General features: G+C 40.9%; 1 protein-coding gene and 1 non-coding gene across 2 annotated transcripts in view; both read right to left on the bottom strand.

Annotated features, from left to right (window-relative positions):
* Window positions 1-24,049, bottom strand: part of RPL24 (ribosomal protein L24) — a 211,137-nt gene that overhangs the window by 136,376 nt on the left and 50,712 nt on the right. The window lies entirely within an intron of this gene.
* On the bottom strand, window positions 5,497-5,601 carry LOC112834448 (U6 spliceosomal RNA). The gene has a single exon (XR_003210914.1). It is a non-coding gene; the product is annotated as a U6 spliceosomal RNA (small nuclear RNA).

A 24,049-nucleotide genomic window follows, 5' to 3' on the forward strand; every position in this document is an offset into this window, starting at 1 on the left:
GAGCAGTGAGGGTGGCAGGGAAGGGGCAGAGGGAAAGGGAGAGAGAATTTCAAGCAGACTCCACGCTGAGTGTGGAGCCCGATGCAAGGACTCGATCCCACGACCCCCAGACCACAACCTGAACGGAAATCAAGAGTTAGATGCTTAACCCATTGAGCCACCCAGGTGGCTAGTTGTACTCTTTTTTAAAATCAGGTGGTTCCTTTTGCAGAAGGCTAACTCTAGGACTGTAGTTTGATATTTCACTAAGGAATCCCTTCAAGTGTCAGAGACCAAATCTTCCTGTTCTATTTGTTAATCAAATCAGTAACATTTATCCTTTCTGTGTTTTTACTTAATCAGGAGAGGAGAATTTCCTCAAACTCCCCTAACCTTTAATAAATAACAACTTCTTGAACTCAGTACTGCTGACATCCATTTCCTGATAACATCTGTTCTGTACTGAATGTAATCTTAGGGAGAAATCAGCTTCAGCCACTGGCTAAGTTCTTGATGGTTCCTCTGAGATCAGGTCTGGATACGAGGTTTCAGATTAGTTATAACCAGACTGCTAGGTTTTTGTTTTTCCTGGTAGTGCCCTGGATTTGCTCTTGAGAGGAGGGGAAGGGACCCTATCATCAGATCTGATAGAGTAGCGCAGTATCTGATACATAGTAGCCAATAAATACTTCTTAAATTGAGTTTACTTTTATAGTTTTCTTTTTAATCACTTTACCCCAGCTCTGGTTTTAGTCTATTTTCTGGTCCCCTCTGGAGTCCACGTAGACCCAGAAACACTGCATGGATGATGCATTTCCAGGTGGAGTATGACTGGAGCTTGCTCTCAAAGCGTGTCCAGGTTTCTTAGATGTATTCTTTGTCCTCCAGTCCCATGCTCCCTGTTCCTTGGCCTATCAGCCCAGCTGGGTTTTGGAATGAGACAGAGTTGGACAGCGAGTCCAGCTGCTGAACGTGCCAGGTTCAAGCTTTTGGTCTTCGGTAGACATCAGCATTTTTGTGAAACTTACTAAATGTGCAAGTGCCTTGGCCCCACCTCAGACTTCCTGAGTCAGAATTTCCAGGGTTTTCAGAGTCCTGGCAGGTATATGTGAAGATGATTTTAGTGTAGTTTTAATCTAAATTATTGGGGAAATGCAGACTTTGGAAAGTATGTGGGGCTGGACCATGGCCATATGGTGGTAACAGAACGAGTTGCTGGAATACCCAGGGGGCCAAGGGAGCAAACTGATGAATGCTTGCTGCGTGCCAGGTACGTTGGATCCCATGTTATAGAAAACAGCTTTGAAGGAGAGATCAGGAGTCACCAAAATTTTTTTTTTTTGGCTTTCAGAAAACACTTTTCAAAGGTCATTTTGGATTTTAATCTTCAGGTATATTAGTTTCCTAGGATTATGTAACAAATTAGCACAAACTTGGTGACCTACAGCAAGAGAAATTTATTCTCTCAGAGTCGTGGAGGCCCGAATTCTGAAATGAAGGTATTGGCAGGACCCTGCTTCCTCCAAAGGCTCTAGGGGGGAATCCTTCCTTGCCTGTTTCAGTTTCTGGCAACTCCTGGCAAGTGTTCCTTGGCTGGTGGCGGTGCCACTCCAGTCTTGGCCTCGATCTACATGGCTTTCTCCTCCACTCCGTGCCCCTTTTCTATGTGCCTCTAAAGGCACACTTGTCATTGGATTGAGGGCCCACTGGATCATCCAGGACGACCTCACCTCGAGATTCTTCACTACATGTGCAAAGATCCTTTTCCCAAATGTGGTAAGGTTCACAGGTTCTGAGGATTAGGAAATGAGGACATGGACATATCTTCTTGGGGGCCACCACTGAACCCACTACACCAGGGAATGAGGCTTTATAATCTTTTCTGCTACTAGTATTCTTTTTACACACTGGTTAGAATGAATACTTCTTTTTGAGCAATCCTATAGTCTTGTCTTCAGAATCTATGAGCATTTTTTAAAATACAGAATTGGTTTAATGCATGACATATCATCTCCATTCCATTTATTAGGTGTAAAAACTGGCAATGACCAGGAGACTCATTTAACATTGATAAACTTTAGTAGAAGCAATAAAGTAATTATTGGCTATAATTTAAAAATTATTATAATGGTTAAAAGAACTTCAATTAATTGAAACTTACAACAATCAATAATTGATTATCATTGGTTCTGTTCTCTGGTATGCATGGGAACAAACTTGCTACTCTTCACCTTGATCATACTACCTAAAAAGCAAAATGGTCATAAATGACATGTCTTCATTTTTGACCATCTGACCTTGTAATGATAAAACCAGGGTAAGCACTTCCTGGAAACCACAGACATTTGAAAGTGAAAGATCAGCTCCAGGAAATCTATGATTTCAGACAATAAATACTGAACCACTTTGCCAAAATCCATTGAAATTTAGTGTTTTAGGTCTAGATATTATTTTTTCAAGTGACAAGATTCTGGCTATTTATTTGAAAATAGAGATTTCAATAGCTCAGGGTACTTGGTACCTGAATCCAGCACATGTTTCCTGTAGGAACAGCTTAATACCTTTGGGTTTGATAATAGGGACAAATTTAAGATTATAAAATAATACTAGATTTCTTAGCTTAATTGATTTGGAGCATAAGTTTGAAATCACTGTTTATTTTCTCAACTCATGGTATCTTAATGCCCATGGCCTTTTCTCTGTATTTGCAGCCAAACATCCCTCGGGCAGGCCTTCAGCCTCAAGTGCTTGTGGAAGAGTGTGGGCTCCCCCGTGAAGCCTCAGGTGTGTCTCATGGAAGCCTCAGGTGTCGAATGCTCTGGAAGTGAACCACTCCTGTCTTTCAGGGGCTTAGGGTTTGAGTTGGAGCATTTGTCTCAGTGAGAGCCTGCCCATCGAGGGCCTGTCTTTCTGAAATGGCTCCAAATGTTTTTTACTTATGATATCACTTTCATTCATCTTTTGAAAGCCTTTCTATCCCTTTTTACCCCAAGACATATTCCTTCTAAAATTACATTAAGAATTTCAAAAAAATTCTCCTTTTTAGGCTCTTGCAGATATGGAAATAAGAACTGTTCATCCTCAGGATAGCAATTTTGTGGAAAACAAGAATATATCACTTGGGAAAACAAAAAGATTTGGGTCTTTTGGGCGCTTGTGCCCAGAGGATTCCTGGATAATTTTTTAAAAAGATAAAATTCTGGACTCAACTTGTGGAAAACTTTAAAATTAATATCCTACATTGCCATGTCTAAGAGAAAAATAAATAAATGAGACGCATCTAGGGACTTACAAAGTTATTTTTTGTATAGATCAATCAAAGCATATTTTAATAGGCAGCTTTTTCCAAACAGAACTTCTAAACTTAACAAAAAAATCTGTCCAGTTTTCTCATGTGGTGCAGTAGATAGAGAAAAAGCTCTATGGGCAGAAATTTAACTTACACAGATGATTAATTTCTACATGCATTCCAATCATACAGACTAATGAGGAACTAACTTCATTGAAAGTTCAGGTTGCTAGGTTCCTTTTTAAGACATTTTATTTCCAAGGCTATATAAATGAGTCAGTTTTATTTATTCCCTCAGCTGAAGTTGTTATATCAAATCTGTTATCAAGGTCAAAATATTTGTGGAATTAATCTTCTCTTTCTATTTTCCCTGCTGCCACCTATGTTTAGGTTTTTATGACTTCATTCCTCGATTACCGCAATAGGCTTAAAAAAACCCATTTTATTATGGAAACATTCAAACATGCAGAAGTAGGCAGAATACTATATTGAACCCTCGTGTACCTATCAGGAAGCTTCATCGGTTATAATCACTTTATTATTTTTGTTTCTTCCCCCTTATTTTTCTTTTGAAGATGTTTAAACCTATCCCATTCATCGTGGAATGTCAGTATGTATTTCTAATAGATAAGCAATCTGTGTCTCCCATTGCTTTCTAATTATTCTTTCTCTAATCTTATTATTTCTCTCACCAATCCAACAATTTCTAACTATTCGGCATACTTTTATGAAACCTAAGAAGGTTTCAAAGGTTCAGTATTGCTTATTGAATCAAATGCAAACTCTTGTCCTGGTTCGTAAAGCCATCTTTTTCATTTCCCCCACCTGTCTGGTCATCCATTAGCCCCAAACAGGCTGTAAGGTGGGTCCCCTCACTACTCTGCCGATGCCCTGTTCATTCCTATCTTTGGTCATGCTCTTGCCTACCCAAATTCTCTGCATCCTAGAAAGCTCTGCGTGGGTGCCACTTCTAGGAAGCTTTTCCCGGCTCATAATAACTTCTTTCTGCCCTGACACTTGGGATTTAAACACAGTTCCTTTAACTTTAAATCTGGTATTTTTTATGGTATCCTAGTCTTGATTACTATAATCTGGGAAGTAGGCTCCTAATCACTGACTAGCAGCATTTGTTTTTAAAGACTTTAAAATGTTTGGGTGAATGGTAACTCTAGGGATACAGAGCAGGTCAGTGTTGCTGGACAAAATCTAGCATCACTATGGTGGGCAGAATTCTAAGATGGCTTCATGGTATCTGCCTCTGGTGTTATTCCTGTGATTACATTATGTTACATGACAAAAGTAATTTTCTGGATGTGATTAAGGTTACTAATCAGTTGACCTTAAGGTAGGGAGACTATCCAGGTGCACCTGATCTAATCACATGAGCCCTTTAAAAGAAGAGTTTTCTCTGGCTGGTCACAGAAGAGGAAGTTAGAGAGATTTGAATCCTGAGAAAGATTACACCTACAATTATTGGCTTTGAAGATGAGGAAGGGGGGCTGTGAGCTGAGGAACGCAGGTAGTTTCCAGATAGCCAGAAAGAAAATGGGATCTCAGTCCTACCTACCCAAGGAACCGAATCTTGCCAACAGGCTGAATAAGCTTGGAAGCAGATTCTTGTCCAGAGCCTTCAGATAAGAGCCCTGCCCAGCTGACTCCTGGAGTTCGGCCTTGTGTTATTCCATGCAGAGAGTACTGTCAGGACCACTCAGCTTTCTGACCTGCTGAACCGTGAGACAATAAATGGTTGGTGTTTCAACGGCTAAGTTTGTGGTAATTTGCTATGCAGCCATAGAAAACTAATACAATAGATAACACAGGATTGGGGCTTGTAGTAAGTTTTATGCATTTTCTGCTATTCTTCTTCCCCCCAGTTTTATTGAGATATAATTGATATACAGCACTATATGTAAGTTTAAGGTGTACTGTATAATAACTCGACATATATACATTGTGAATGGTTGCTACGATAAGTTTGGTTAACATCCATCACCTCATATAGTTACAAAAATTTTGTGATTTTCCTTGTGATGAGAACTCTTAGATCTGCTCTCTTAGTAACTTTCAGATATACCACACAGCAATGTTAACTGTAGTCATCATGTACAATACATTCCCAGGACTTACTTATCTTGTACGTGCAAGTTTGTACCTTTTGACCACCTTCACCCAATTTCCCCACCTCCCACTCCCTTCCTCTGATAACCACAAGTCTGTTCTCTTTTTCTATGAATTTTTTTTTTTAAGATGTTGTGTGTCATCCTTGTGCAGGGGTCATGCTAATGTTCTCTGTATCATTCTAGTTTTAGTATATGTGCTGCTGAAGTGAGCATCTTGCTACCTATCAAGGCTCCAAATCAGGGTGCCTGGGTGGCTCAGTCAGTTGAACGTCTGCTTTTGGCCCCGGTCATGATCCCAGGGTCCTGAGATCAAGCCCCATGTCAGGTTCCTTGCTGGGCGGGGAGTCTGCTTCTCCCTCTCCCTCTGCCTCTCCCCACTGGCTTCTGCTCTCTCTCTCTCACTCACTCACTCTCTCTCTCAAATACATAAAATCTTTTTTTTTTGAAAGTCTCTAAATCAGGAAGGAAGGTTTTCCAATAAATGGAGGCACTCATCTTAGCATGTACGATCATTGTGCACACTAGCAGAGCCCTTAGTTTATGATGCTTTGCTTTTGTCCATCAGTTTCTGACTATAGACAGGAAAATTTCAAGGAGAGGAAGGTCTAGCTTTCCTATTGCCTGTGTTTTCAGAAAAGTCTTTAAGAGGGTCCTTGAGCAGGGGAAGGTAATTAGGGCAGCCTATCTGACCATCATTAGCACTGGTTCATTATGCAGTCAGACTAACCATTACCTCTGGTATGAGACTGGCGCAGATTTTGAAGAGAATGTACCCTTAAGCTCTGCAGCCAGCCAAGATTTCAGATGGTAGAACTTGCTTAAAAGTAAGGGGTCCCTGGGTGGCTCAGTCGGTTAAGTGTCTGCCTTCAGCTCAGGTCATGATCCCAGGGTCCTGGTTATGGAGCCCCACATTGGGCTCTCTGCTCAGCTGGAAGACTGCTTCTCCCTCTCCCGCTCCCCCTGCTTGTGCTCTCTTGCTCTCTCTCTGTCAAATAAATAAATGAAATCTTAAAAAAAAATAAACATGGACACTTACTTCAGGAACTGGTCAACAAATCGTTAATGAGGATACTTAGGAAGATGAGAACTGAAGTTACAGTTTCTTCTGTGGCTCAGAATCAGAGAGGATGGGCAAGGGCTAGGTTAATGGGCAGCTATTTCTCCAGCTATGCACATATAACACAAATAAGTGGTTAGACACTTATTTGGGGTGCCTGTGCATGATTCATAAAGAACTTGTTCCTTATAAAATTTACTGCTGAATGACTCATTGTAGGATGATGATGAAGATAAGGCTTTTAAAGAGTTAGGCATCCATCCTTTTAAAAATTGACTTTGTGAGGTATAGTTTACATATAATAGGTTAAGTGTATAGTTCACTAAGTACATACACCCATATAACCATCACCACAGTCAAGATACAGCACATTTTTATCAACTAGACAGTTCCCTTGTACACACTCCTTTGCAGTCAATCCCTCTCTCCACTCACTGTTCTAGGCAACCATTGATCTGATTTCTATCACTGTAGATTCATTTTACCTCTCTAGCATAGCATACAAATCAACCATACAGAATGTACTCTTTTGTGTTTAGCTTCTTTCACTCAGCGTGGTGCGAGAACCATGAGATTCACCCACATGGTTGCATTTGCTAGTAGTTATATTTTTATTGCTGGATAGTAATTTATTGTGTTAATAGCACAGTTTGTTAGCCATTCATTTATTGGTGGACATTTGGGTTGTTTCAATTTTTGGCTATTATGAATAAAGTTGCTATGAACGGTCTTTGTGTGGACATAGGGTTTTGTTTCATTTTGGTAAATGCCTAGGCATGGAGTAGCTGGTTCAGATGTTAAGTGTATGTTTAACTTTAAAGGAAGCTGTCAAACTGTTTTCCAAAGTGGTTTTACCATTTTTCACTTTCATTGGCAATGTGGAAGAGACCCAACTATTGTCTATCTTCCTCAGTACTTGTATTGTCAGTGTTTTTTAAAAGTTAGCCTTTAAATTTGAGAAACAAGACAGAGGATCATAGGGGAAGGGAGGAAAAAATGAAACAAGATGAAACCAGAAAGGGAGACAAACCATAAGAGACTCCAAATCTCAGGAAACAAACTGAGTGTTGCTGGAGTGGTGGAGGGTGGGAGGGTTGGGGTGGCTGGGTGATGGACACTGGGGAGGGTATGTGCTATGGTGAGCGCTGGGTATTATATAAGACTGATGAATCACAGACCTATACTTCTGAAACAAATAATAAATTATATGTTAAAAAAAAGAGAAACTAGTAGGAAGGGAAAAATGAAAGGGGAGGAAATCGGAGGCGGAGACGAACCATGAGAGAGTATGGACTCTGAGAAACAAACTGAGGTTTCTGGAGGGGAGGAGTGTGGGGGGATGGGTTTGCCTGGTGATGGGTATCGAGGAGGGCACGTTCTGCATGGAGTACTGGGTGTTATGCACAAACAATGAATCATGGAACACTACATCAAAAACTAATGATGTAATGTATGGTGACTAACATAACATAATAAAATAAAATAAAAAAAAGCCTTTAAAAAAAGATTTATTTATTTTGCAGGGGAAGGGACAGAAGAAAAGGGAGAGAATCTCAAGCAGACTCCCTGCTGAGCATGGGGCCCAAAATTGGGGTACAAATAGGTTAAATAATTTTATTGGGGTGTCCTATCTGCTAAGGGGTAGATACAGGAAGTCTATAGAAAGTCCTTACCAATTTCCATTATAGAAATATACATAGCATAAAGAGTCTTAGAGAGAAACACAAAATTTAGTAATGTGTACATGAGGAGGTAAGTTTGTGAGGGTATTTGTGAGCATGTGTGAGTATGCAAGAGTGTGCATGGTATGTGAAAGCTCATACCTCAGAGTCTTCCCAAATGTGTTGTTCTCCCTTGACCACTCCTCTTCACTTTTAGTCAACCTAACTTATCCTTAGGGTTTAGCTTTTTTGGGGGGGGGTAAGGGGCAGAGGGAGAGAGAGAACCTTTTTTTTCAATAGGATCTTTTTTTTTTTTAAGATTTTATTTTGAGAGAGAGAGAGAGGGCACAGGGGGAGGGGCAGAGACAGAGGAAAAGAGACAATCTCAAGCAGACTCCACGCTGAGGGTGGAGCCCACTGCAGGGTTCGATGTCATGACCCTGAGATCATGACCTGAGCTGAAATCGAGTGGGCGCTCAACCGACTGAGCCACCCAGGTGCCCTGGGGTTTAGCTTTAATATCACCACTTGAGGGAAGCTTGTTCCATGCTTTCATATTATGTTGCTCTTTTTTCCTATCACAATTGTAATTGAATTTACAGAAATATTTACTTAATGGATATCTTTTCCACTGTACTGCAGGCTCCATGGGGCCCATTTCCCACCGTGTATCTAACACGTAAGAGTTTCAGGCATGGAGTATGTGCTATTTGTTGAATATGTGTATTCTGAGTGAATGAATTAGTGAATGAATAAATATCCAAGAGTAAGTAAGCAGGTTTCCTTTCTCAGACTGCTATTCTGAGAAATTCATTCTTTTTGGTGTATAGGTTTATGAGTTTTTACAAAAGCAAAAAGTCACATTACTACCACAATAGTCAAGATATAGAACACTTTTGTCTGTTCCCTGTGCCCTCCCCCTCCCCCCAAATTCCCTTTTGATAATCTGCCATAATCAAATTCTACTCTCAACCTTGGACCTCTGGCAACTACTGAGAATTGCTTATTTTACATAACCCTGTGCTCTTCTTTTCTTTTCCATCCTGCCTTGTGTGTATTTCAGTTGTCTTACCGCTCAGTAGCACTCCTATGTATTTTATCAGAGAAATGAAATTAATTTAGACAGTTGTCTCGCATGGAATTTATGCTCCACATGGAATCATTTAAGTAAATAACTTGACTACTTGTAAGAATAAAAAAAAGAGATACTAGGTCAACTGGGTTTTTGTCCGTGGCCTATCATTTTTACTCTGTTTGCAGCTCTTAACATCTGTACACACCTGTTTTACTGCCCCTGGTTTAATTACGCCTTCATGATCTTGTCTAGATCATTGCAATGGTTTCCTCACCGATTCCATGCCTCTGATACTTCTTTGCTGATACTTCGTCTCCACACTTCACCCAGGGTGAACTTACTAAGACTCTAAGAATTAAAGCTCTTTGGTGGCACCCTCTGGAGCCTCAGGACCCTGGCATGCTATTCAGAGCTCTTCACGAGGCCCCTCTTATTTCTTCAGGGTCATCATTTGGTCGTGTTGGTTGCAGTCTGTGATATTCCAAATGTCACAAATTATTTGACATTTTATAAATATGCCATATATTTTATGTCTTTATAAAAGCTTTTGTTCAAGCTGCCCTGAGAGCCTTTCTTTACCTTATCTGTTCGGTGAACACCTACTAACTATTGAAGACTCTACAGGCTATCTCTTGCCTTTCCAAAGACCCTTCGACTATTCCCTCTTTTGTCTCCATTGTTACCTGTCCATCCTCTGCCTAACACCCATAGTTCCTAATTGCACACCTATGTTCACATGCTTGTCTCCACTTACTAGACACACAGCTCTTTGAGGCCAAGCCTATTTCTTACTCGTCTTTGAATCCTCCGTGCTAGCACAGTGCCTGCCATATACTAGGTGCTCAATGAACATTTGCTGAATGCATCAGTGAAAAAGATTTTTACTATGTTATTACCTGAGCACTTTAATAATGCATACAAACCTGTTTTACATTTTTTTTGATGTTTTGGAAAATTTTATCAACTACTCTCCCATTTTCATGAGAAGCTGATGATCCTATTTTGTGTGGTCACTTGAAGGTCTCTCTAACCTTTTGTCAGTCACTATTCATCTATATCTATGTGACCTGGTTAGTTGGCATTATTTCAACTGGGCTTACCCAGGGCTGTCTGCTTGCGTATAGAAACTTGACTTGCAACTGTGGAAGTAAAAAAGGGAAAAACAGGGGATGTTGAAAGTGAACATGAATTTCCCATTAGTGGCTAACTTGCTTTGAACTTCCTCTCTATTGAGGCTCAGAATAAAGTCAAAGTTATCATTTTGTGCTCAGTGTTCACACTGTTAGTCAGCTATTTATCAGTTGTGTTCAGTGTCCTATTAACTTTATGGACTTTCGCCCCAGGGATCTTAGTCCTAAGGTGTTTGGGTCCAACATACATTAAAGTAAAGATATAGTCCTTCTTTGTGAAAATGAAGACATTAAATCCTCTAAAAATACTCTGTCCAACTTGTCACATCATTTCATCATAAGAAAGCGAACATTAATGTAGGATGGGATTTTTTATTAATAAAGCAATCATATTTGTGATCAGTCATCTTTTGATCAGGACAGAGGGAAGGTGGGAGAAGGAGGAAATAGTTTATGTCTTCATCTCCTTATGACCAGGATTAGGGTCCAGGTGGGAACCTGCCTTCTCCCAGTTGAATGCCTGCAAGTATAATCTTGAGCTCTCTGGAAAGGACACTGTTATCTCTTAGGACACTTATATATTCCAGGAAGGATCTAAGCTAAAAAGGAAAGTGTTTAGCACCCTGATTTCAAATTTTCATGTTACTAATTTAGGCCGCAGTGATATTTCTCTCAAATTTGCATTTTCACTAAGATCAATAAGGCAGCTTGTTAAAATAGACATCCCTCATTTCTACTCCTGGATATTCTAGTTCAGTAGGCTTGGGACGGACCCTGGGAAGGTGTATTTTTTTTTAAAGATTTTATTTATTTATTTGAGAGAGAGAGAGAAAGGGTGAGAGAAAGCATGAGAGAAGGGTGAGGGGCAGAGAGAGAAGCAGGCTTCCTGCTGAGCAGGGAGCCCGATGTGGGGCTCTATCCTGGGACCCTGGGACCATGACCTGAGCCGAAGGCAGCCGCTTAACCGACTGAGCCCCCCAGGCACCCCAGGAAGGTGTATTTTTAACCATTTCTCTGTGTGATCCTGATATGTAAAGAAGGAAAGCTCTCTTTTCTTGGATTTTTGTAGCAGAACAGGACAATGGGATCATTCTGGAAGGAGTCCTTGGCATTCTGAGTTTGTTGACAGACCAAAGCACCTCCACAAAAACAAGTTCAAAAAACTGGGACCATCTGTCGCAAACCTCATCTATTTTTGAAGTCTGGATGTCCATTTGATCTTGTGGAAAACACCCATGAGCAGAAAGCATAGGCGGCACCCAAGGAATCAGACTGAGGAAAAGCATAAGGAGTGGGCTGGAAAACGTGCTCTTAAATTCTGCTGAGGTGAAGATTCCATTGAACTGAGTTTGTGGAGCACCACGGATGCAATGGGGAGAAAATTGAGCTTGTATCATTGTACCCTCCTGCTATGACTTACATCTTAGTTATAAGGGTAGTGCCAAACCTAAAGCCTGGACATGTTTGATGCATGGTTGTACAAATGGGATGGGGGCAGAGCAGAGATAAAAGATGCACAACTGCCTGAAGAGGTGGACAGATACATGGAATGCTGTCTCTTAACCTGCTTTCTGCTATGAGTTGAATTCCCGAAGGTTGGTTCGGTTCTCCAGGTTTGGTTCAGGTCTCCAAATGGTAGGCTTGGTCTCCATGTCTGTAGCCTCTTGCTGTATGAACTCTGCAATTAGGGATGTCTAGTGGAGGGGTGGAGAAGTGGTGGTAGCTGAGGATATTCACTGAAGTTTCATTGAACAATAACATGAAATATGGCTGAGAAGCATGAAATTTTCAGAGAGACCTTTAAAGCAATGATTTCCCAGGTACTATTTTGATCTTGGGAGCTTCGAGGGTGAGGGCAGCACACCCAAGCCCTGTGGCAGACTGCAGAAATGCTTCAGCACATTTTAGAAAACTGAGTGTTATCTGTTGCAAGGATGGGGGATTGCTGTGGCTTGTTTTTGAAGAAAAGATTTCCTGAAACTGACAAGAGCAATTTACATCATTTCTGGGGCTGAGGGATTTAGTAGAAATTGCACCATTTTTGAATAATGAGGCATAATTACCTTTAGGTTTGGAAAATTAGGACAGTGTGCTAACAATCAGGGATTTATGGAATACAAGAAGGAAGGAACCCTAGACGTATTGGGTTCAACCCTGTGGAAATCATGTTTATCCATCTCTTTCAAGTGCTTATCCGGTTTTATTTTTTTTTATTTTTTTTTAAAGATTTTATTTATTTATTAGAGAGAGAGAATGAGAGAAAGAGAGCACGAGAGGGAAGAGGGTCAGAGGGAGAAGCAGACTCCCCGCCGAGCAGGGAGCCCGATGTGGGACTTGATCCCGGGACTCCAGGACCATGACCCGAGCCGAAGGCAGTGGCTTAACCGACTGAGCCACCCAGGCACCCGCTTATCCAGTTTTAGATTGCTAGACCAGAGCTACTTTTCCCTAATATGTCACTGACCTTCAAATGTAAATGGGGCGTGTGAGGACCCCTGACCTGCCCCTTGTCTCTCTAGAGGACAGTACCCCAATACCTGCTATATCCAAGCCTGGAAAGTTTTACTCAAAGTTTTTGGCTAAGGAATCACTTGGGTAGAATATAGTCTCACAGTTTCTCTTGTCTGTTAACCAGCATTCACTGGAGCCATTCACAGTAGAGCGAGAGTGTTCTGGTTGTTTGACTTGGAGCCATTCAATCTGCCAAGCCTTTGTGTTCTCCCCGGTAAAATGTTATCACCCATAACTTTCATGGATTGAATAATACATATGGAAAGCATCTAGTATTCAATAGACCCAATAAATGATATACTTTTACTTGGGTGGATAACATTTTTAGAAGGGCATTACAATTACTCTCCATGACTGATTGCACTCTCCCAAAGTAGAATAGACACAAGGGTAGATTTAACAGGCGACACCAAAAAGAAAAACAAATCTAATTTGGAGGAGTAGGTAAAGTTAAGCCTGTCAAAAGCAAACAACCCGAGGCATTTCTCTTCATAGACAGATTCCTGCCTGTCTGCATGTTGGCAAAAGCATGTGTGGGCAAATACCTTATTTGATATTGTCCTAAGAAGGCCGAGTTCCAGTGATAATGCTTGCGTCCCTGGCAAACACTCTCTAAAGGGTAAGGTACTTTAAAACATGCAGACACAAATGTTCATGTTTTCTGCAAATTAAGTTTTAGTACGTATGTCTTACTTGCTTGGTTTCTTTCACACCACTCTGTGGGAGTTTATTATCGTCTCCTGAGCGTTCGTCTAGACTCTTTCACCTTTTGGCTTCTGCCCCAGTGTTTTCCACAACGTGGCCAGTGCCTCCCTTACCCACTCCAACCCCCCAACCTCTCACCCTGTGTACATACGCTTTATTGGAAGGGAATCCGGAATGGGTAACTTCTCACTATTGTGATAACAAAGACATTTACATAAACCCTTTTATTTTACAAACTGATTTCCAAGGCATGGCATGTTTTACTCCTTCTAACAACCCCGTGTGATAGGTTACCTCAATTCTGATAATGAGGAAGTTGAGGTAGGGAGAGGTGGCAAAGCAAATAGGGTCAGTCATGACATGGTCCATCTCTTTTATTAATCCTCTGCTTTAACGATCATACGACATCATCTTCTTCGCAGAGGAAAATCTTTTATTGACCAGTGAGTCCCGTAATTTGCATTTTAGAAGTCCTGGTTCTAGGCATTATTTTAATTAGGACAGTCCTTTTATGGAGACTCCTGAATTGTTCTAGATATGTCTATGTTAGGATGGTCAGAAAAGGGAAATCGTCTTGGTAAGAAAGTTCAGAAACTGCTGAGTATCAAAAAAAGGAGAAGGAAATACATTATTTAATACAAAAAAAGAGAACATTTGAGTTACTAAAACAAAACATGATTTGAATAATTATGAGTCTATGAGCCACATGAGTCTATGGTCTTGCCAGTGAGATTCCCTGAAGGCTATTCTAAAATCTTGCTGAGCAACCAGTGGAACGAAATTGTTGAAAAAACAAAGGCTATTCTGCCAGTTCCCTGTTGTGGCTGTGATAGAGATTTTATGTAATAAAGTGCTATTTGAAATATGAGCTGTAGTTTTCTGCAGCTGATTTCATTTTCTAAAGAAAGAACACTGAACACGGGTTGACCCTTATGGAGCTGTAGCTTTAGTCACATAAATTATTTAAACTTCACACCATTCTTGAAAGGTTAGTAAATATTTTTCTTTTTTTGTCACAGGAGAAGCCCATATATGAATAATAATAATAAATATGGTACTTTAGAAAGTTATTTACTTCTTTCCCAGAGTATTTGTTACAACTGAAATTCATTTTTTAGATTAATAGAATTGGCCTGGGGAGGTAGTAAAGCAAAAGGCAGGCCCTGTGGTGCTTCATGATTATTCTGCAAGTGAAATCATTATTCTGGTTTGGGTTGGTGACTGAATGGCAGACCCTTTTATCTGAAGAGTAAGAGGCCGGGTGCCAATGGACAGATCTGGCACTCAATGGATTATTTTTCTACTCTTTGTTTTCATATCTCTGACGTATGTATACCTTCCCACACAGATTTGCACACGCTTTATACATACCCATTATTGACTCTAAAGTAATATGACTTTTTTTGTATATCCAAATGCAGCCCATCCCCTTCAAAATGAAAGTATTTTTTCTACAGTATTGCCATTTTTAAGCTTTTGGGATTTCACTATTTTGGAGGCTTTTGTTTTTTTAATACCTTTAAGGTGTTAAGTTTTGCTCCTTAGAGTGGAGTTGATTTTGGAAAGAGCTGAAAGTCATTTGAAGCCAGGTGAGGGAGATGACCATGCCGAGCAACATAGATTGTTGTAAAACTTGAACTGAGAATATGAACCAATCCTGCCTGAGGAGTTCCAGTTTCTGGTTGTTCTAATCTTTTTTTTTTTTTTTTATAAAGAGCTTTTATAAAGAAAAATGATTTTTCTGATCTCAAAGCCTCCCTTTTGCAGAGTCAGAATGTCAAGGATCTGCCTGATTGAACTCAACCTAACCTTACAGACTTATTTCCCATGACACTGCCATTAACTGTGGTCACGTGAACTACATGACCTTCCCTCAATACTCACCAGCTCTGCGCCTTTGCCTATGTTTTTCCTTATGAAGGAGGATTGTCTCCTTACTCTCATTGATTTCTATTTATTAGTCCTTCATTTCAGAAACATTTTTGTATGGCCATCATCATTCCTGCTTCCTTCTTACTCACTTTAAGGATCTATAGAATGACAGTTTCCATATCTTCCCAATTGGAAATTAATCTGTTTCCCTAGTATTGTGTTGCCTTCTGTTTTGTCCTATAGCATTAGATTCTAAGCTTTTTGTTTAAGTGCCTTCTGTGTTGTAGGACTAGCATCTAGCCCAGTTTCTTCTCCTGTTAAATGGGAATTATAATAACAGACCTATATTCTTCTTTCTTCTTACTGACCCTCTGCAATTGGTTTGTATTCACTTATTTAAAAATAACTTACAGATCAACAACAATGAAGTTGTGTAAGCAAGGAGCATATAAAAATTAATATGATGAATATCTTGTTCCTGTGGCATTCACAGTTTACTAGAGGAGCCAATGACCTAATGAAGTTATTGCAAATCAGTGTGACAAGTGTTATTGTAGAAATAAATTCAGGGTTAAGTGGTGACTCAGAGGAGAGAGTAATCAATTCTGCATTTGGGTGGTTGGGGACAGTTCCATGGAACAGAAGACATTAGCCCTGGTGGACAAAGATCAAGAGGGCATTCCAGAGAGGGAAAAATATGTAAAGGCATCAATATATAAGAAAGTATTATATCTTCAGTCAACTGCAACAGTTTGAAATCTGGAGGGTAAGAAACAAGAGAGAAGCAAAGGGCAGATTTTGGAGAGCCCTGTGTACTATGCAAAGGAACCTGGACTTTGTGTGATTGAAAGAGAACCACCAAAATAATTAAATCACAGAGGTAATAGATTGGGTTGTAATTTAGAAAGGTCTGGAGCAGTGGGGACTGATACAGAAATCCAGTGTAATAATACCTGTTCTAGAATAAAATATGCATTTGACAAAGATGAGGAATTGTCAAATAGCTGGTGATGGGATCCCTAATATAAAATAGCTTACATATTATCTGAAAGAAAATGTATCAGCAATATCTTCCAGATAAAGATATATATTTTCTCCAATGAATCAAGAAAAAGTATGTGACTTTAATAGAAAGACTTAAAGGAATGAAAATTCAAACTAACATGATTATTTTCTGTTAAATCTTCAATCCAGGCCCAGTGACCATGAGACACCACAATGAAGCACTAAACTTGGTGGACCTGGTGGCAGTGAGATGGAGAGGAATGGGGAGAAAGCCCTAGAGGAAGGGGGTGATATTAATGCAGGACTTTCACAGATCCATGTCCTCTGCTTGGCAACTGTCTTCAGTAGAGAGTGTGCCTTTTCTCCCCAGAGTGCAGCCTTCACTCTCCTCCTCAGGGACATTCAGGAAAAGCACTGCCTGAAGTCTTCCTCCCTAATCGTCCTTCTAGGCCAAAGAGGACCAACCACCATGGCTTCAAAATAGGTGTTGCTTTGCTAATTTCCCACAAAAAGTGAGGTCTGGAGGAGCCTGGGGGGTGAGTTGCTTGCATATGGCAACATCATAAGCAAGAACCTGCTATTTCCTCTTGGCTGCATGCACATATTGCCCCAGGAAAATTGGCCCCTCCTTGCTCTAACTTAGGAAAACCCCAGGATTGACTACACCTTTGGATGGTACGGGTTCATCAGGTGGTCAAGAGAGAAAGATACAAACAAAAGGCAGAGATACAAAACAGAACTTTGTGTGGCCTGTTTGCAAGAGTTTGAGACCTGGAATGGTGGGAAATGAGATTGGAGAAAGAGACTGGATCTTGGAGGGCCTTGAATTCTGTTCAAAGGAGCTGGTGCGTAGGAGAGAGGGACCCCCAGAAATAAGTCAGTTAGGGAAGAACCAGGAGCAGGTGGTAATTTAGAAGGACCTGAAGGTGGGTTGTCGTCCACCGCAAGCCTAGGAAGGGTAAGGTTTAAATTTCCTGTTTGCCCCACAAACGCATATGGAATCTGGTAAGGGTGTTCGCATTATACCACTCTCTGGGTCCAGGAGAACAGCCCAGGGATTCCACGGTTAGCAAGATGTCAGGTCTTCATTACCCTGTCATCTTTTACTACATTTGAGCTTTCTTCATACCAACCTCTCAGCTCTAGCCTGAGAATCGTTGGTTCTTATCCCAGATGGGAGGAGGAGTTGAAAGCTGGAGGTTTCAGTGGAGCTCCATTAATCACCAAGGAGAGGCAGCCAGCTATAAAACCCACACCCCATACTGAACCAAGTGTTAGAGTAGGGTACATTTAAAAGTGTGGCTGAACCCCAACAAACACTTCACTCTAATTTTGCCCTCCCTACCCTCAGGTGAAAATGAGTCAAGCCAGGGAGTACCCACACAGTGTTGGGGCAATCTGGTTCTTTACAAAGAAGGAGGCTTCATGGTCGTTATTAGGGAGAAAGGAAGATTTCCAGGGGGTTCTGGAATTTCCTGATTTTTCTATTTTTTCCTACTTATTTTTCCTATTTAGATGACTCCATTCTTTAGCTTTCTCTCTAATGTAGTTCTCCCCATAATAAATTTTGTCCTTCAGAAAACCTATCACTGTGCTGAGTACTTAATAGAGCCTCAAAATTTGCCAATGAACTTATTTTATTTTATTTTTAAAATTTATTTTATTTTAAAAGGTTAAATTAGAATGAGGAAGTGAGATTTAGATGTTGTAGCTTTATTGGTCACTGGAGGTAGAAAAACAATTAATCTATGTTGCTGTTGCCACTGTCTCTCTGGTCCAAAGGGCTTCTTAAAGTCTCTGTGGCTCTAGCTTGATTCTACCCTAGGACTCCAAGCAGCAGTTACCTGGCCCGTGAGCGCGGGGCGCGGGGTCTCATTCCTTTCTCAGGCAGCTCTTCTGACAGAACTGAGCTGTGCTTCCCATAATGGTTACCCACTACTCATAGTTCCATTTTCCTACACGGAACAACTTTTACCCTTTTCTCATAGGACGGAAGGGGGACTAACTAGGCTATAATCACAAGCACAGCAACCCTTGCCTCTGGTGAATGCTAGGACCGGTGCCATTTGTTTGGCAATAATCACTCTCCTTGGTTCAGTTTGCTGCCCTTTGCAAATAGTGTTCTGCCCCCTCCCTGTCCTCCTTTCCCTTCCCTTTAGCCCGTTTTTCCAAAATGTAAACTATGTAGATTCTGATCTTTACCAGCAGTAGCATCAATTCTAGGTTCTTAAGCCATTCCCGTTACAGAGCCCCATATACAACCCTCCCTTGAGTTTTGCAATACGGATTGAGCTTCCATGAATTGAACTTTGGAGTCATTATTATTATTATTTTTTTTCCTGGTGAGACGTTGTAGCTTTGCTGAGAAAGCTCTGGTGGAGGGGTAATATCTGGACCTCCTGAATATCCTGGCAACATGACATTCCCAGAATCTTCTACAGTCACTTTTCAGACCTTTAGGACTTAATCCCCTTGCTCCTAAGATGACTGTCCAAACTATCTTAAAATATCAGAGTGGTCACAATTTAAGATGCAGTTTTGAATCATTACCTCTCTTTGTGACCTCTCTTCCTCCCTGTCTAAAATAAGGAAGTGGGTGGGTGGATGTCTGTAGCAAATTATGGGAGGAAAAGGTGAGCCAGGTGGATGGAATTGTTTCTCAGTGTGGTTGGGTCTCACAGCTTTTTATGGTTGTTTTGTTTCTACACTTCTAGCCCTCTTTTGACCAACTCCTTCCCCACCTCTTCACCTTAAACCCCCAGAAACCACAACGACAGTCATATAATTAAACACACGAAACAAATAAAACTGCCTCTGTGTGAATATGCCTCTCTGGTCACGCCAACCTCATGAGAGATGCGTCCCTGGTAAAGAGTAACAGGCAGAATTTCTCGAGGGAGCCAGGCACACAACAGACTCTGCACCCTCAAGGCAGAAGGGAGAGGAAGGCCAAAGCTTCTGGAAGGGCTTGGGCCTGTTGGTACTTGGAAACTGGGGGGAAGGTGGGGCAAAGGCACTCCCAAGAATCCTGGCAGACTCAGAAGGGAGAGGAAGAAACACTTGTGTTTGCAAACTGTCAGGCCACTTATTCATGTGACAAAATGTGTGACTTTGTTTGTTTCTTGGGCTCCTGGCTGAGCAAGGGTAAGAGAAATCTAGGATTGCAAGACAATGGATGAGCCGACTGTAAGCAACATTCAATGTAAAGTTTTAACAAGAATACTTAAAATTTGCCTTCTCAGAATTTTAAAGCTCCACTTAAACTCTAACTAAAGGGTTAAATTGCAAAATGATAGCTATGCATTTTGCAGATTTCCTGTCCTTAAAGACCCAGCTTGGGGTGACAAGGTTGGTGATAAGCACCTGAGAGGCTTTTAGAAAATACTGTTAACTGGGCCTCATTCAAGACCAATTAAATCAGAAATACGATGAGTTGGGGTATTGATATTTCTGTAAAAGTTCCTGATGAATTTAAGGAGGGAGCCAGGGTTGAGAACCACTGCATATTTGAACCAGTCTATCAATAAGTATTTCCAGAGGCTTACCCTATATTAGTGTTGTGCTACATTCTGGGACCAGAGATGGAGAGGTGATGTGGGCCCCCAGGGAGAGGAGCTGACAATCGCTGAGGACCAAGGAAAATGGGGAGAGAACAGTGTCCAGGAAGGTGAAGGCGGATGATGTTTTGAGGAGGTTGATCTGGCCAAGAGAGTCTGGTGCTGCCGAGCACTCCCATAATACGATAATTTCAAATGTCTCTCCTATGGGGTGACAGGAGGACTGTTGGTTGGTGAGATCAGCTGCAGTGACAGTTCAGTTGGCTGAGGAGATAAGGAAATGAAGATAAATGTGGACTGAAATCTTAAGAATTCTGGCTGTGAAGTGACAAGGCTTAAAAGGGGACATAGTAGGAGTTTTTTTTTTTCCTTCCAGTTTTATTGTGATATAATTGACACATAGCCTCAGATTAGTTTAAATATGCAATATAATGATTTGATATACATATGTATAGCAAATGATTACTGCAATAGGTTTAACATCTATCACCTTGCATTTTTTTTCTTGTGAAGGGAACTTTTAGGATCTAGTCTCTTAGCAACTTTCAAAAATATAATATAGTATTGTTAACCATAGTCACCATACTGTACATTCTCTCCCCAGAACTTATTTATTTTATAACTGGAAGTTTGTGCCTTTTTGACCTCTTTTACCCATTTCCCCTGCCTCTACGCCTAGCCCGTGGCAAACACCAACCTTTTCTCTATTTCTGTGAGTTCGTTTTTTTCTTTTTTTTTTTATTCCACATGTATGTGAGATCCTACAGCATTTGTCTTTCTCTGACTTACTTAACTTAGCATGATGCCCTCAGGATTCATCCATGTTGTAGCAAATGACAGGGTTTTCTCTTCCTTCTTCTCTTCCTCCTTCTTCTTTAGAATTTTCTTCTTTTTTATGGCTGAATAATATTCCTCTCTCTCTCTCTCTCTCTCTCTCTCTCTTTTTCTGTGTGTGTGTGTGTATTGCATTTTGAGTTTTTTAAAAGTAAAGAATGGGTGACCTCAGAGTGCATGCACATGTTAAGGGAAAAGGAGTGGCTGAAGATACAGGGTAAAGAGGGAATGATGATGAAATATGGTTCTTTCAGAATGCAGAAGGGGTGGGGTCCAGAGTGTGGGTCGAAGCGATTAGAGAAGAGAGAAGAGACTCTGCTGTCATTGTAATGGAGGGGAGGATGGAATTGTTGGAATGGATGCAGATAAAAGTTTAGGCACAGGCATGAGTGGGAATGTGGGATGTTTCCCTAATGGTCTCTAATTCACTGTGACATGGAAGAGAGGTTAGTGGCAGGATTTCTTCATAAGATATTCCCCTCTGAGACCTCTGGAACCATTGAGATAGAGTGACAACTGAATTTGAGCACATCCTCATTTCTCATTCCCCTCACTCTCCAAGAACATGGAATAGTGTGTGTGTGTGTGTGTGTGTGTGTGTGTGTGTGTGTGTGTGTTTGCATGCACATGTGCATGCACATGCATACCATGTGCACCGTGTCTGGAGGGAACTGAGTGGGAGGCAGTGTGGGAGAGACTTTGTCTCTCTGTGTGGCCCTCTTCATGCCTCATCACCCCTAACCTCCACCTCACCTGCTTCCCCTGCTTTCTTCAGGACTATTCTGTCTTCCATCTCTTCATTGTTCTTTCTTTTCTTCCATTGTCAGATTATCAGCCTTCAACTGGCCACCATGGCTGCTTTCATTAAGTGTCTGTTTGTATTTTTGTTATGGATGCTGAAAGTCTGATAGTTCATCAATAACACCAGTTCTTTTCCTTCCACAAGGCTAGCTGGTTGATACAGTGTGTGGGAGGCCATGATACACTGTTAGACATGGTTCTTGCCTTCTCAAAAACAGAGGCCCATATTATATGGCAAGCGGAAACAGAGCCAATTTTTGGAGATGGTGATCTTTCATCTTCATCTTACTGTTTCTGTCTTCACTTCTCAAATATTAAGCCTGGGAACGATGTGGTGAAGGCCCTGAAAGAAGGGCTCAAAATATAATATGCAACAGTTGCCAAAGGGGCAGTTCAAAATCAGCTTTCTTCTTAATGAAACCACAGGTTTGGTTCAGTAGGTTTAACATCCTGCTTGAATCAGGCAGCCTTTGGGTTAAATCCTGCAATCGGCAACATGACTTACTTAGTGGAGAAATTGATTAAGAACATTAAAGGAATTTTTAAATTGTGGTAAGGTACACATAACATAAACCTTGTCATCTTAACCACTTTTAAGAGTAATGTTCAGTAGTGTTAAGTATATTCACATCATTGTGCAACCAATCTCCAGAACTTTTTCATCTTGCAAATGTGAAACTCTATACTCATTAAACAACAACTCCCCATTCTCCCTTCCCCCCAGCTCCTGGCCACCACCATTCTACTTTTTGTCTTTACGAATGTGACTATTCTAGGTACCTCATATGAGTGGAATCATACAATATTTGTCTTTTTTGTGGCTGGCTTATTTCACTTCGCATAATATCTTCAAGGTTCATCTATGTTGTAACATGTGTCAGAATTCCCTTCCTTTGTAAGCTTGACTAGTATTTCATTGTACGTATATACTACATTGTGTTCATCTATTCATCCACTGATGGACACTTGGGTTGCTTCTATCTTTGGCTATTATGAATAATGTTCCTGTGAACATGCATGTACAAGTACCTGTTTGAGTCTCTACTGTCAATTCCATTTGAATTTGGGTATATATCTAGAAATGGAATTGCTGGATCATATGGTAACTCTATTTTTAATTTTTTGAGGACCTGCTATACTGTTTTCCATAGAGACCGCAGCATTTTATATTCCTACCAAGAGTGCACAAGGATTTCAATTTCTCCACATCCACACAAACATGTTATTTCATTTTTTAAAGATTTTATTTATTAATTTGAGAGAGAGAGAGAGAGAGAGAGAGAGAGAAAGAGCAAGCATGAGTGGTGGAAGGGGCAGAGGGAGAGGGAGAAGCAGACTCCCCGATGAGCAGAGAGCCAGACACAGGGCTCAATCCCAGGACCCCGAGATCATGACCTGAGCCAAAGGCAGATGCTTAACTGACTGAGCCACCCTGGCACCCCTTCTGTTTTTTTGTTAGTAGCTTACATAATATATGTGACGTGGTTTTGATTTGCATTTCCCTAATGATTAGTGATGTTGAATACTTTTTCATGTGTTTATTGGCCATTTGTATATCTTCTTTGGAGAATTACCTATTTGAGTCCTATGTCTATTATTTAATCAGGTTTTTGTTGTTGAGATGAAGAAAATTTTGAGATTTTTATGACATGTACCTAGAATGACATAGTAGAGTCTATTGAAGTCCAAGGCTTGTTTTTCTCCAGTGACTCTACCACAGTTCCTGTTGACGAACACAGTGAGCTCCTTGAGATAAATTCCAATTTTAGGTAGCATTAAGTGTGACTGTACCCAGTTTTAATTTAACATATGATAATTTGGGTCAGCTTTTTTTAGATAAACCAAATGCTATGTCTCTTGACATATCCAATATGAAGGTATTCTTTATTCTCTGTGCTGGTGACATGGTCCTGCATGAATAGTTGTATTTTTTTTTAAGGATATTATTTATTTATTTGACAGAGAGAGACACAGCGAGAGAGGGAACACAAGCAGGGGGAGTGGGAGAGGGAGAAGCAGGCTTCTCGCCGAGCAGGGAGCCCAACATGGGGCTTGATCCCAGGACCCTGGGATCATGACCTGAGCTGAAGGAAGATGCTGAATGACTGAGCCACCCAGGCACCCTGAATGGTTGGTTTTTATCAGGAGAAAAAGCTCAGTGTCAAGTATGCCATTTTTACAATGTGTTCCTGGGAAGCAGAGCTATCTGGGTCTGTTGAATAGCTAAGTGTAGTTATGTTTCAGGGGTCCTAGGGTGGTGGTTTGGGCCAACACCACCCACTGGAGCCACGGAGATTCAGTACTCCTGCAGAGGAACCACACGGAATTTCATAAGTGGTGGGTCCAGATGGTTGCCAGCTTTTTCCCCTAAAAATCTTTCAGGCCAAGGATCTCTCATAAGTACCATAGGTACAGAAATTTAGGGCTTTGCTGTACTTTTTAGTGCCTTGGGG

The sequence above is a fragment of the Callorhinus ursinus genome, unplaced genomic scaffold (assembly GCF_003265705.2).
Source record: "Callorhinus ursinus isolate GAN/ISIS: 27379988/994484 unplaced genomic scaffold, GSC_fseal_2.0 scaffold1, whole genome shotgun sequence".
Taxonomy (NCBI): domain Eukaryota; kingdom Metazoa; phylum Chordata; class Mammalia; order Carnivora; family Otariidae; genus Callorhinus; species Callorhinus ursinus.